The sequence below is a fragment of the Centroberyx gerrardi genome, chromosome 9, assembly GCF_048128805.1.
Source record: "Centroberyx gerrardi isolate f3 chromosome 9, fCenGer3.hap1.cur.20231027, whole genome shotgun sequence".
NCBI classification, from domain to species: domain Eukaryota; kingdom Metazoa; phylum Chordata; class Actinopteri; order Beryciformes; family Berycidae; genus Centroberyx; species Centroberyx gerrardi.
The window spans coordinates 4,948,103-4,962,851 of NC_136005.1; the positions used below are offsets into that span (position 1 = coordinate 4,948,103).

The 14,749-nt window shown below is 46.1% G+C and overlaps 1 protein-coding gene across 1 annotated transcript in view; it reads right to left on the reverse strand.

Annotated features, from left to right (window-relative positions):
* The window catches only part of nr5a2 (nuclear receptor subfamily 5, group A, member 2), an 82,466-nt gene that overhangs the window by 46,922 nt on the left and 20,795 nt on the right, over nt 1–14,749 (reverse strand). The gene's annotated exons all lie outside the window — the stretch shown is intronic.

Sequence of the window (14,749 nt, forward strand, 5' to 3'; positions counted from 1 at the left end):
AGAATAGACAAGCCGTAAATAAGCATCAAAAATAGACGTCGGGGGACAACTGTTGACAGGCCGGTGACGGAGGCGGCAGACACAGGCACAACCTCCAGCCAGGCCGGATTACAAGCAGATAATTGAAGCCACGCAACAACGGAACATAAGAAGCGAGGGACACAGGGTTTTGTTTTTTTTTTACTTTTAAGTCTGATTTGAAAGGCCAACTGAAGCGTTCTCTTCCAAAATGTTGTGTATCGAGTTTGAGGAGCAAAGTCATTACCTGAAGTTCACGGTTTAGTAGCTCTAACATACAGAAGATTCAGTCTGTAAATGTGTCATTATATTGTCAACCAAGGACTTAAATAGGCCCTACTATAGGAATTCAATTTTTTCTCTATTTATATATACATAAATGATCAAAGATGTTTAGTGAACACATTGTTAAAATTTGATTTTGTTTGAGTGGCGAAATTTAAGGTTATTGCATTTTCAAAAATCAGGTCAACGCATCACAACTAGACTTGGTCTTGATTGGCTCCCCTCACTAAGCAATTACTAAAATCCTCCCAATCAGCAGGCTTACCTCATTTGAATTAGAGGAGCTGGTTTCAGCCAATCAGGGTCCAGCACTGTGACTGTCCTGCCTGTGAGGACTTTGTCTTTAAATTGATTAAATCTAACTAAATCAATTTTTAACTAAACTACATTTATTTGTAAAACTTAATGAACAACATGTGTATTTTAAGACAAAATCATGAAAGCTGAATATAGAGCCTTTAAGTTACCTACTATCCTTACAAAAAGTACCATAATCTGCTTAAATTTTGTTCCATCAATCATTAGAAGAATAGATGTCAGTATTTTCAAATGTCGGACATTGAAACCCTTCAAGCGGACGTCGTCCTGTGAAGCTATTTGTGTTCCGACACTTTCCGAGCAGCGTCTTCTACAAAGACAAGATGCAGGCAGGCGCACGGGGGCGGGGGGGAAGATAAATTAGCTGACAGGTCGGCATAGCTCAGTGTGGTGAGTTTAGTTTAGGGGTTGAGGGTCGGCGTAAGGCTGCAGCGGCCACACCTCGGCCCCTCTGACCCCCGGGAAACCCTATAGCCGGGAGCTATTTGGAAGTGAAATGCCAGCGCTTCTGTCTGTATATTTACCGCTCTGCCGACAACACACCGCCCCCCCCCCCCCGCCCCCCCGCCCCGGCCACCCGCCCCGCCCGCAGATAACAATACTTTTACAAGGAGCGCTTGTACTTTGCTCTTTACCGCTGTGAACTCATAGCAACACTTTCTTGGCTTGTAAGGGTTTTCGATGGGAGACGCTTTGGAAAGATTCCTGCATAAACTGTAGATTTAACACAGCTCATAACTATAAGAACAGCAGAGAGGAGGAAGAGGAGGAGGAGGAGGAGGAGGAGGAGGAGGAGGAGGGAGGGAGAAAGTTGCTTTGTACTTTGGCGGTGTGTGTAAAGTGTTAGCGCGCCGTTGAGTTGATTTGTTAGCAGCCCGGTCGACTAAATCAACTCCCTATATCCACTCTGTTTACCCATTTCCCTTCTCTCTCTTTCCCCCCTTCCTCTCTCTCTGCCTTTCTGTCGCTCTCTCTCTCTCTCTCTCTCCCTGCTGATTTGACTGACTGTTACCAACTTGTGAAACAACAACTGTGTTAGTCTGGGGGCGCAGAGGCTAACAGCATAGCCTAGTCACCCGCGTCACCGTCTTAACAAGCAGCATGACCTGCCAATAAAAAAGGCTTTTACCCTGATCGTCTTCAAACAAGACTTAAACACGACCTGCTCTTTCCCCCGCCGAATGCCCAAAGTGCTCGCAAATGCGAATCAGGCTGCGTTAACTTGCTTGAAAATGGAAAACTACGGAGGAGGGGGAAGACAGTCTTTGCTTTTCTTTGCTTCTTCATCAGCGGCCGGGGGGAAGATGAGGGCGAGATGGAGACAGAGGGAAGTTAAAGCTCCACGCTCTCTCACACTCTCGTTTCTAAAGGGTCGGCAGGGCGGCTCACTGGTTAAAGAGACCCGGACAGTCGCAAGTTCGATCCACGCAACATTTCAATGTGCATCCGTCGACAGTCAGCATGTGTCCTGTCGAAGTGTCCTTGAGCAACACACTGAACCCCCGTCTACCTGCTCGCTCCCAGCGAGTCGTAAGAACGTGAGCTAAATGCCCAAAAGAAAAAAAAAAATGTAAAGAAGGGGAAAAAATTGCATGAGCGAGGAAGAAGAAGTACAAGGAAGAGGAAATGTTGTTGAGGACGGATGAGTCTATCATTGCCCGGAGCTCCGTGAACTTGTACTTCATGACAGCCTTTTATCCCTCATCAAAGCAACAAGTGGATGAGCAGACTTTGCGCATGCTAAAACCTCCCAACCCCCGTCGTCTCCTCGTAGCGGCCGCTCCTCTGGGACGGGCGACCCTAAATCTTCCCTTTTAACAAGTCTTCCTGTTCTTCCTTCCGGCCCCCCCCCGCGCTCCCCTGAGGCTCGGACCTGCGGGACCGTTCCAGCTTTTTGGAAAGGCTGTATCTTAAAGCTCGGTCTACAACCGTCGGGGGACCGAGGAGGACGTTGGGAAATTAGCTCTCTTTTTTTTACAGATTAGCGGTCGCCGACGAGTCAAACGGCCAAAGCGTGGCAGATGCCGCTGGAAAATGCACAGACCTTGGCCATGCCAGTAAATAAATGTCGAATCGGATGCGGAGAAACGCAGCACTGGCAGACAGAAATATTCCACCGCGAGAGCCTCTTACTGCACAGACGTCTGCGATTGCGATCTAAAACGGAGTCGGTTCAGTTGCCATGTTACACACAGCGGAATAAGGAATTAGTTTCTGTGTAAATCCCTCTGAGACACACATGCATGTACACCTTTTTCACCCGAGGGCTCAGAGTCGCAGGAGCAGCGACCCGAGGGAGGAGGTGAGGGTTCGGTGCCTTGCTCCAGGACACTTCAACAGGAGTGGACACATTCAGGTGCGGGGAATCGAACCTGTGACCTCCCAGTTACAGAACAGCCTCTATTATTTCCAATTTTTTTGCTGCTTTTTTCTTATTTTTTCTTCACTAACCTACATGCTGTATCTTTAAAAAAGGCCCCCCCCCAAAAAAATCAACCGTTACCATTTTGTATTGGTTGTATTGGAAGAAAAATATATATCGAGGAGGCCTTTTTCAGTATTTATGAAAAAGAGAGAGTGATGTTTTGCCCGCTGGTCAATAATTTATGAATGAAAAGAGGCCTTTGTGACCCCCCCCCCCCACACGCCCCCCCCACACGCCCCCCCACGCCCCGTACCCCCACCCGCTCCTGCTCCAACCCAGGGCTCCTGATCAAACAGATATTGTTACCACTAAAATAGCAACTTAAAAAAACACAGGCTGCCAGAAGACCTGGGAGAAAGACAGGCAGCACAGAGGGAGGGAGAGAGGGAGGGAGGGAGGGGGGAAGAAAGAGAGAAAGAAAGAAAGAAAGAAAGAAAGAAAGAAAGGAGGGGGAGAGGGAAAGCAAATGATCAGGAGAATGGTCAAGTGAGGGAGTAAGAAAGAAAGAAAGAAAGAAAGAAAGAAAGAAAGAAAGAGTCAAGGGAGAGATAGAGAAAGTGAATGATCAGGAGAATGGTCAAGTGAGGGAGTAAGAAAGAAAGAAAGAAAGAAAGAAAGAAAGAAAGAAAAGGAATCGAGGGAGAGACAGAGAAAGTGAATGATCAGGAGAACGGTCAAGTGAGGGAGTAAGAAAGAAAGAAAGAAAGAAAGAAAGAAAGAAAGAAAGAAAAGGAATCGAGGGAGAGACAGAGAAAGCGAGTGATCAGGAGAACGGTCAAGAGAGGGAGTAAGAGAGAATGTAAGAGCCGGCAAGAAGAAGAAGAAAGAGAGGAAAGAGCGAGAGAGGCTGAGAGAAAAAAAAGAAGCAAAATGCACAGGAGGAGGGAAGCAAGGAGAAAGAGCAACAGCATTGTGTGAACAAGAACGAGCGGAGGGGGAGAAGGGTCGAGAGGCAGATTGGGAGAGAGAAAGGAAAGAAAGACACAGAGAGAGAGAGAGAGAGAGAGAGAGAGAGATGGAAACCCAACAAAAATAGCTGCCCCCCACCCTTCTCTCTCTCTCTCTCTCCCTCTCTCTCTCTCTCTTTCTCCCAACTACAACAACAAAAACGAAACCGTACGGGAGCCGAGAGAAAAAAAAAAAAAAAAACCTCACACGCCAACTCCAATCGTGGCGATGTATACTGTACATGTGTGTGTGTGTGTGTGTGTGTGTGTGTTGGGGGGGGGGGGGGGGGGGGGGTATCATCTATCAGTGGACAAATGCAGGGCTGTGGGGGGTGATTGGGGGGGGGGGGGTGAGGGGGGTAAGGGGGGGTCGACCAGAATGCTGCTGCTCCTCAAATGAAATAATATATCTTTGAAAGCCTACGCCCCGCGCCGGGCCCAGCGCCCATATATCAAGCCCAAGAGCGTCTGGTGGATCCGCTCCAGGCCCATTAACCTTCCACCTGTTCCCCCCCTCCCACCCCCCCAACCCCTTGTCCTTCACCATGCCCCCCCCACCCCCCCTCCCCTCCTGCCCTTGGTTACGGCCCCTTGTGTTCATCTTCCCCTTTAACCCCCGTCTCCCTCTCTTCCTCTCTTGCCTCATTTCTCTCTCTCTCTCTCCTTCCTTCCTTCCCTGGCTGCCCTTTATTATCTCCTTCCCTTATTTCCTCTCTCTCTCTCTCTCTCTCTCTCATGGTCACCGAGTCTTTTTTCACTCTCCATCTTCGTCGCCGTAGCGCTCTCCCTGTCTCTCTCTCTCAGTGTGTTTCTTTCCCTCGCTCCGTCTTATTTTCTATCCCTCTCTGTCTCTTTCTCATGGTCGCCGAGTCTTTTTCTCACTCTCCGTCTTCGTTGCTATCTCTCTCTCTCTCGCTCGCTCTGTCTTTCTTTCTCTCCGGCTCATTTTCTACCTCTTGTCTCTCTCTCTCTTTGTGTGTCACAGTCTTTCTTGGACTTTACCTTTTTTTTTTCCCCCGTCCTGCCAACAGTTTTTATTCCTCTCTCTCTCTCTCTCCTTCTGTAACTCATTTAAACTCCCTGTCGCCCTCCCGTCTCTTTTCCCTTCATCCCTCCTTCTCTTTCCATCTCTCTCTCTACACCTCCTTTCTTCCCAGCTAATGTGAAGCAAGCATGCTGTGGAGGGGGGGGGGTGGGGGGGCAAAAGCAGGTGGGGATGGGGTGGGGGGTGCAGGGGGGGGGGGGGGGGGGGGGGGTGCAGCACAGCCTGCAGAATAATTCAAATGCAATGGACCAGGGACACAGTTACAAATCTCTGCCAACTGCAGGCGGACGCCAACCCCATCGCACTCGCAGTTTGTCAGGGTGGTGGGGGTTCGAGGGGGGCGGGTGGGGGGGTGGGGGGGTAGTGGCGGCGTTGACCTCTGTGACAAGAGGGACATTGCCGCCTGAGGCTCATGTGTGTGTGTGTGGTTGTGTGTGTGTGTTTGCAGGGTGTTATAGATATACCACCTCCCAGGGTTCACAGATCACGCCTAAAATGGCTTATTAATTTCCACCCAGTTATGGGGTGTAAAAAAAAAAAAAAAAGAAGTGCAATCACCGGCCAAGGCAGGGCAGGGCAACCCCCTCCTTTCCCCCCCCTCACACACACACACACACACACACACACACACACACACACACACACACACGCACTCCCCCCGACTCGGTTGCACCTTGAAATTGAACTGCTCCTGGAAAGGTCGCGGAGAAAGAGGTGGGGTGGGTGAATGGCTGAAGGGAGGGTGTGTGTGTGAGTGTGAGTGTGTGTGTGTGTGTGTGTGTTAAGATCGTAGAAAAAGACCCCTCCAGCCCGGTCTGGGTGGGTGGGTGGTGTAAGTACAATTTCACCAAAGTAAATTCATGTAATATTTATGGAGGTGGATGGAGGTGGGGGGGTGAAATTATGCAGCAGGGCAGAGCGCATCAGACGGCCTTACATTATTCACCCAGGTAAATCTATAAGTGGAGAATATTCAGGTGCGAGGTGTGAACCCCCCCCCCCCCCCCCTCCCCACCACCCCCTCCTCCCTCCCACCCTAGGGATCTGTCGTGCTGCCTGATTGACTGACGTGCCGCCGCTTAGAGGAGACGAATAAACCAGCAGCGAGCGCCGGAGTGGAGTCAGCGCCGTAAATAATTCTCCTGCTCAGAGAGCTCGTCTTGTTTTCTCAGGTTGTCTGCAGGTTTTTCTGTGAATTTAAGAGTTTTTAAGACCTTTTTTAATTCCAGTTCTAAAAGAATTCCTGACTATTTTTGTCCGCAAAATAAACTAAAGATGCAAAAAAACAAAAAAACGGAAGGCCTATTAGAATGTGTTTCTGGGTAAACAGGTGAGTTCTTGCTAGAAATGGTGTGCGCCGAAAACATCTTTTTTAAAACCATGTACTGAGTATGTATTTTTGTATTAATATTTCAACCCTATTAAAGCCTTACATTTCTTTGAACTCAGTTAATATTATGAAAGCTTAAAACTTGCAAGTATCTGCAGACAAGGCTCTGCTGTGAAGATTTCACCACGCGGACTTTCTATTGTTTTTCTTGAGTGTGACAACAGTAGTATGTATTGTACATTGTGTCCATATGTGTCCACAACATACATGTTGTGTAACACACGTGTGTTGTCCAAGAACTAGACACACACACATGGTGATAATGACATGCTTTTTAGGAACATAGTATGGGATATTATGATATAACACATTTAAATTAGGAGAATGTAAGTAGGTTTTATTGAAATCCAAGATTACTGGTTGATACGCAGTTTACTTGATTGTCTCACTTCATATCTGCCACTGTTTGAGTTTAGTGTGTCTTATTTAAAATGTAACATAAAGGCCGCAGGTTTGATCCCTATGGTAATGTAACTTGGTTTGGATAACATCAGCTAAATGCCTTTAAAATGTAAATTAAAGCAAATGTAAACATTCATCTAATTGTGAGGAGGTGTATCTTCCTCTAAGGAGTCTGATGTTTTTTATATTGCCATAAAATATTCGATAGTTGTCAACTGTAAACTCCATTAAAAAGTTACCTCATCTTCCCTGTTTCACACTCCTCTCCTCCCCTCTTTTTCCTTTCCTTTGGCCTTCCTCTCACCTCTCCTCAATTCTCCTTCCATCTTTTCTTTTCTCTTCCCTCCTCTCTTCCTCTTCTCTATTCTACCCCTTCCTTTCTTCTTCCTCTCCTCTCTTCCTCTTCACTTCTCCCTTTCCTTTCCTTGCCTCTCCTCCACTCTCCCCTCATTCCCTACTCGTCTTCTCTCTTCCTCTCTCCTCTTCATATATCCCTCTCTCATCCCCTCTCTTCTCCTTTTCTCTTCTTCCTCTTCCCCACTTTCCTCTATTCCTCTCTTTCTTCTTTCCTTGCCTCTCCTGCACATTCCCCTTTCAGTCCCTCTTCTCCTCTCCTGTCTTCTTCTCTCGTCTTCTCTCATCTGCTGTCCTTTCTGTTTCACCTCTCTTCTCCTCGCCCCCATCCTCCCTCCATCTGTTTATCCAATATGGCCGTCCCCTCTCAGCTGGGAGCTTTCCCAGGGAACAGGACTTCTAATACAGTTCCTCCTCAACTTAATGGCCCTCAGTTCTGCTTTTGTCATTCCCTCTACATGCAGAGAGAGAGAGAGAAAAAAGAAAAGAAAAAGTGGAGGGAGAAAACTGTCTGGATCCCCCCAAAAAACCTGTCCCCGGACGGCCATGAAGGAGCAAAAATAACCAGCGACGCCACATGTCAGACCGTCACGGGCGTTCGCCTCCCCACTCCGCTTTTATCAGGTGGACAGACTAAATATACGGGTAAAGTTACGCGGCGCGTTACCGGAGACGGTTTCTAAACAATAGTACGCTCTTAAAAAAAGGAAATGTGTCGTCTTCATGTAGTTGAAGTAGTAACATCTAGTTTGAAGTGACACACGTTTACGTTACCGCTGTTGTTAACGTTCCAGGTTGAGACAGAATAACGGAAACACCTAATGATGTATGAATATGAAGTAGGGAAGAGGGGGGAGGGTCGCTCTTGGCCTTCAGAACAGCTTCAGTCCTCCTTGAAATGCTGCGATGTGAAGTCCTGAACTGTGCAGTTTCTGTCGAGGCTGCATCATGGAGGTGTTGGTTCAAGTTTGTGGAAGCTGTATTTTAGGTTTTTAGTTTAGTTTAGTCCCGTTAAGTGTCTGTCAATCCCGGCCAGTGAGCTTCGACTTGCGACTTTTATCCGTGATTGGCATGTGTTGTCATGATTTTCCAGACTTTTTCCAGGTCTTACCATTAGGCAAGTTAGGCGACTGCTTTGGGCCCCAGCAGCCAGAGGGCCGCACAAAACACAAGAATAGAACCAATATAAACTTATTTTTAATCAATTAAAAAACTTTTAGAATATTTTTAGAAATGTATTTATTGAAAAACACCCCTTTTTTTTTTTGTTACAATGAATTATTTCAATCTTGGATCATGGTCACCCCCCCTACTCAGTCAGCCCATAGTGGGCTATGCAACTTCCAGTGAGACTTTAAGCTCATTTTCCTTGCCACTGCATCGGTAGCTGAGGACGAAGTTAATGAAACGAAAGTAAGTAAAGCTACCCAAGTTTATATATATAGAGAGGATGGATTAAAAAAGCAAGAGAGTTGGGATTCAGGGGGCCCCATGCCTGCCTTTGCCTAGGGCCCTCCAATCACTAAGCCCGCCCCTGGCAACATGAACGCAATGCAGCTGCAGGGCATGCTGCATTCTGAGTGTGAGAGGCTGCAAACACAGACACGCCCCAATGATCACAAACTAACTGGCTCGTTATCTATATTTATACAGTATGTCTGCACGCTCACTTCTGATTGAAAGCAACAAGTTTGCGCCTCTTCTCTGGAGTTTGTCAAAGGCATTCTGGGAAATGTAGGAAATCACTAACTGAAGTAGCAGCAGACGAGGCAGAAACACCAAAAAAGTAAATTACAACTCCTGGAATGCATTGACCATCACTAATTGATGATATTTAACAGCGTACGAGTGTCCCAGTGTGGAATTTTACTTTAATACGACTCGCCTGTGTTGCAGCCTTTGTAACTGTGATTTAGTTACTTCAAAGTTCTTTTTCATGTGGTGTTTTCCGTTATTTCATCAACCCCTGTATGTTGTGTTAACAAGCAACACAAAGGTGCACGTCGTCCCAAAACCAGACACACATCCTTTTTTTAAGGGTTTACAGAGGAAAGGGGAGGGGGAGGAGGGAGGGGGGGGGGGGGTGTTGTGGTGAGGTGAAAAGGGAGTACAGCTAGGAAGGTGGGATATAAACATATGAATCATCGATAGTCCCGATCGCCAGGCTAAATTCTCCCTCCCATTGTGTTTGTGGTGGGAGCTGGAGGAAAAGAGTCAGGGCGGCCATCCCAACGCTGGAACAATAGAGGAGGAGAGGGCAGCGCTGGACCTGCCTGCTGTGACTCACCCTCACACACACACACACACACACACACACACACACACACACACACACGCACAACACCCTCATATTCACTATAGCATAAACAGAAACACTTGAAGAGTTGTATTCAAGAACGCTATATGACCAGTTTAAAATTAATTTAAAAAATCATGTCTTCAAGTTTTGTCATTCAATTTCTAGTCAGTAAAAATATTCTAATTTTCTCAACCAAGGTCTTAAACTACTTAATATCTTTTCAAAACTATCATAATTTACCTTAGTTGTGTGCTGTCAATCAGTCTGTAAGAGTAGCTGTAACTTTTTTTCCAGCAACTTTTCAAACATCGTAACTCCGATTTTGGTGATTTTGATGATTTGATGATTTAACTTCATTACAAACTCCACTATTGTTTGGGGGAAATTCTGCCATCCTTGGTCTTATGAAACCCTTTTGAACTATATTGTATAAACTCTTAGAAAAAGCATGGTGGTCAAACTGAACTTAAGGCTGATTAGTTCCTGGAAGGTTGACATTTTGGAGATACAAGGGTTTCACCCAACAAGAACCATTTGTTGCTTTGGGACAAAACTCTTTATCTCATACAGGTAAATGGTCTCACCTACTGACATTTTAACAGACCACCTCCTAAAAATACAGATTCCTGCTAATTGCGCTAATTACCAGTATCTCAATGTTTACTCCATTCAATTTAAGTAAGTAAAGTGAGTATGAAAGAAGCCAAATGAGTTGAGTCCTGCTAAACAGCAGTTAATGAAAAGCCTTGTCCCCTAGCACTCTAATTCTCTCCGTCTTTCTATCTTTCTCTCTTTGAACACACACACACACACACACACACACACACACACACACACACACACACACACACACACTCACAGGCAAACTCTCACTTCCCCAATGACCTCATTTTCTCCAACAACACTAGTTTAATTTATTTTTAATTCCCTTGTCACAGTATGCAAAATATGTCATTTTATGTTGCATTTAGATTCTCTTCTTCAATTTATATATGTTTTTGCCTTGAATTTTTTTTGTGCTTGTTTTATGTTTTTGTTTGTTTCTTTTGGTGAGATGTTTTTATAAAGCCCTTGGATTTTTTTTTTATCTCACCTCTACAAATAAGTTGTTTTTTTTTCTCCTATGTGTTTCTTCTTTTTTGGGGGATTTTATCATGGTGTTTTTGTCACTTTACTTCTATGTTTCTACCCACTTTCCCTCAACCTGCGTTTTCTATCTCTACTTCAATGAGTGATTTCCTACATTTCCCATAATGCCTTTCAACAACCCCCACAGAACAGGCGTGAACGTGCATTTCAGCTGTGGATTGTACGTGTAGGTGGAGAGAGCGATAACGATAGTAAAGCAAGGAGTTTTCCTGTTGAGAAAAAGTCTCGCCCCTCGCTCAAAACCCCAAATGTCTTGTGGCTGCATTGCATTCTGGTCTATTGAGGCTACTGTCAGAGGAGAAATTGGCCTCTTCTATGATGGATTTCTCCCTGTATGATTTTGATGTTTTGGATGATGTTTTGATTTGTTTTTAACAGTGTAAAGTATTGTAAGGCGGATTTTTCCTTCATCGCGCTCAAAATCGGCCCGGTTGGCATGCACCGGGACGGGTGGAGGGGTTCATACCAGGACAGGGGATGGGAGGTGGAGTGAGGGGGGGGAGGGGGGCACAGTACCCGCCCCGCCCCATGCCAAGCCAACCTCACTGAGAGACAAACACATGTGTTTCCCCCCCCCCCGAGCGGGACACTGGACACTGACACACACAATACACACTCGCAATCTGGGAATACAATCTGGGAAAACAAACACCCATACACTCAAAATAACCACTTGTACACACAAATATTCTGGAATACACACATACACTTGGATACACACTCATATAGACTGATAAACTTGCACACACACTCATATTCATACCTACACGGTGATACCTGCTCATACACACTTCTGATTTAAAACACACTCATATATACTGTATATACATGTACAAACACATATTCTGAAATACATACTCAAATACACTCACACTGAAAAATACACGCCCATACACACTCTTTCTAAAATACACAGTTATACTCACTCATAAAAAACACTGCACCTATTTTCAAAAATACACATTTATATGATAAAACACACATGCATAAACATATGTGGAACACACTCATTTTCTACAGCATATACTCACTCACACACACACACACACACACACACACACACACACACTCTAGCACTCATTTTCTCAATTACATCCATGTGTTTTTGAATTTCAGTGTGGTTTTAACAGGTGTAAAGGGACTGAGGGTCATGAAACTCCCAATACACACAAATGACTTGCAATTCAAATAGGAAAAAAAACCCACCAAGCTTGCAGTAATGTGGTTTTCCCGCAACAGCAGCAGTACACACACACACACACACACACACACACACACACACTCATACTGTGGGATATGTACTCAGATGAGGGCCAGAACATAGTCAACACACACTCAGACACACACATACACATTCACACACACACCTGTCTTCAACTTTAAATTCTATAAAATTACCACCAGCGATCATGACCTAACCCTTACCAAAACGTTCCCTCATCACGCTACCATTCCCCTGATTTCAAAACCAGCGCACCAGACCCGACTTTCTCTAATTGGCGGCGTGTTAAACCAATCAAAACTGAGGTAGGTCGGCTGGAAGAGCCCACCCCGAACCCCTCGCCCGCGCTCCGATCCAAGGTGTTCGAAATAAACGTCTCTCACGTCACGCCTCGTTCCCAGAAAGAGAGCGAGCGAGGGAACGACAGAGAGAGAGAGAGAGAGAGAGAGGGAGAGAGCTCCATTGGAAAACAATGGGGAGCGCTCTTTAGACAGTCCTCCTAATGGCTAAATATTTATGAGCCCTGCGACCGAGGCCAACTTATGGAAACTAAATCTTTAAACACTTTTTTTGGCAGACGCCTCTCACACACCCTCCCAGCCCGGCTCTATTACCGGAGAGAAATTCTTTTGTTCTTACGGGGCTAATAATAGTGAGAGGGGCTGTGCGTTGTCTGTGAGTGGTGTCTGTGTCTTAATGTGGGTATGTGTGTGTGTGTGTGTGTGTGTGTGTGTGAGATGGAAGTGTATTTATAGCTTCCTACAGCACTCCTCTGACAAACTTTTTATTCTACCGTGCTTCCTGTCTTTCTGCTCCGCGGCTCGAGCCCGTTTTCTCCTCTAATAGTCGTCTCTTTATTAGCGGCAGAGGTCAAAGGTCACGGGTTTTTCAAAAAAGCTGAGATTTGGAATTGAGTCGGCAATCCTGACGCAGGTTTACACGGACATTACACCGCAGCCACTTGATAAGACGCTTTTATCCGACGCGCCTTACAGCACAATGAGTGTGTACATTTTTAGCACGGGAGGGAATAAAAACCCCTAACCTTGGCAGTGTTAGCGCCATGCTGTAGCCATTGAGCAGTACAAGACCACAAGCATGCACTCAGTCACACATACACACATACACACACACACACACACAGAAAAGCAGACATATTAGATGGGGAGATAAAACGGAGAGAGCAGAGATCATGGGTGTCTCTTTCTATGTTATTTGGTGTTGAACTGTAATAACACACACACATAAAAGCAGGCGCTAGCACAGAATAACAACACATTTACACACACATTTACACAGTACACACACCCACTCCCCAATTATGATTAATGAACAAATCAAAGCAGTACACATGAAGCTCCAGTTTCCGAAAAAAAAAAAAAAAATCTGTCCATAGCAGAGAGAAGTGTGTGTTGGAGACGGAGAGCGCTGGCTGGCAGTTTGGCTGGCTCAGGGCTTACATCGCCCTTTTTCTCCTCCCATCACCGACACTAAGCTTTCCGCTCAACAATAGCCCTCCCAGTAGTTACTAATTAGAAACAAGGAAGGAAAGGGGGAGGCGTGGGTGTGGGGGGAGGGTGAGTGGGGGGGGGGGTCTGTGGGAAAAGCTGTCAGAGCCACAGCTAGCGCATCATTTTTCAATCCCCCTTGTGCTTTGGATGGCTCTTTAAAAAACAGGGGGAGGAAGGGAGGAGGGGGGGGGGATAACCTCAATTACCTCGGTCACTTGAGTGAAATACACCCCCCGCGGACCGCTGTGGTACAACCCCCCCACCCCCCCACCCACCACCGCCCACCCAACAGGAGCGGGGGGGAGGTTTGGGGAGGGGAAAAGGAGGTGCAGGAATTGGTTTCTCCCGCATTTAGCCCGGGTCATTTTCTACCTTTGTAACAGGCACCCGGCTCAATTACTAGTAAGCTCGGGTAATATGGGTAGTCATTAGGCAAACATAATGACATTTCATTCTGCGGCGGATCGGGGAGTGACAAACACAAGTGGGCTTATATAATTGAATTAGGGCGAGGCAGGGAGAAACAGAGAGGCTTCGCAGCGCAGCAAAAATGATCATTCAAAGCTAATGGGCAAAACACGCGCGATTATTAGCCGCAGCCACACCCCGCGATGCGTCTGAGTGTGTGTATACACAGTGAAGTACCGCGCGCCCCAATTGAATGCAAATGCAGATCTCGAAAAAATGTCAATAGCGGGGACGCGACGCGTGCTAAATGTCAACATGTGTTTTTCAAGGGCTCTCGTCCGCGCCGTAATTGGCCCGCGGTGAATATTTCATTTATTTCATTTGTTATTTTCCCCCCCTCGAAAATGAAATAAAAAAACATTTGGAGGGACTTTTGCAGCAGGCCCGGCCGCATGAATATGCAGTCGAGCCTTTGGCGATGCGGCGTGAAGCAAACAGACAAAGGAGTCAGACAACGGGAAGAAAAACAGGTGAAGCACAGACTCATCAAACGCCTTTCATGTCGCCCCGAACATTAACCTTCATTCAGAGCAAATAAAGCTGCGAGCGTGCAAACACACACTGGAAACTCTCCCCCGGCTCTCTGAGGAATAAGAGGGGGGAATTATCACATTTTTACAGCGAAGCGTTGGCGGACGGTTACCATTGGTCGGTTGGGTTTGGGCCGAGCGGCGGCGATAAACAATCAGAGAGGAGAAAATGTTGTGTGGTGTCGGCCAAACTTTACTTTGGCTCAGATTTTGTTTGGGAGAAAAGGCAGCTTAAATATACACAATGAAAATGATGCTGTCTAACGCATCTAATTGAACTAAATGAAAGGTTAAATTAATTAGTCTGACTTAATTACTTAATCAATTAAACTGAGATTGTTTATGATTCAAGAGAAAAGCAGCAGACTATTTGTTGCACAGCTATC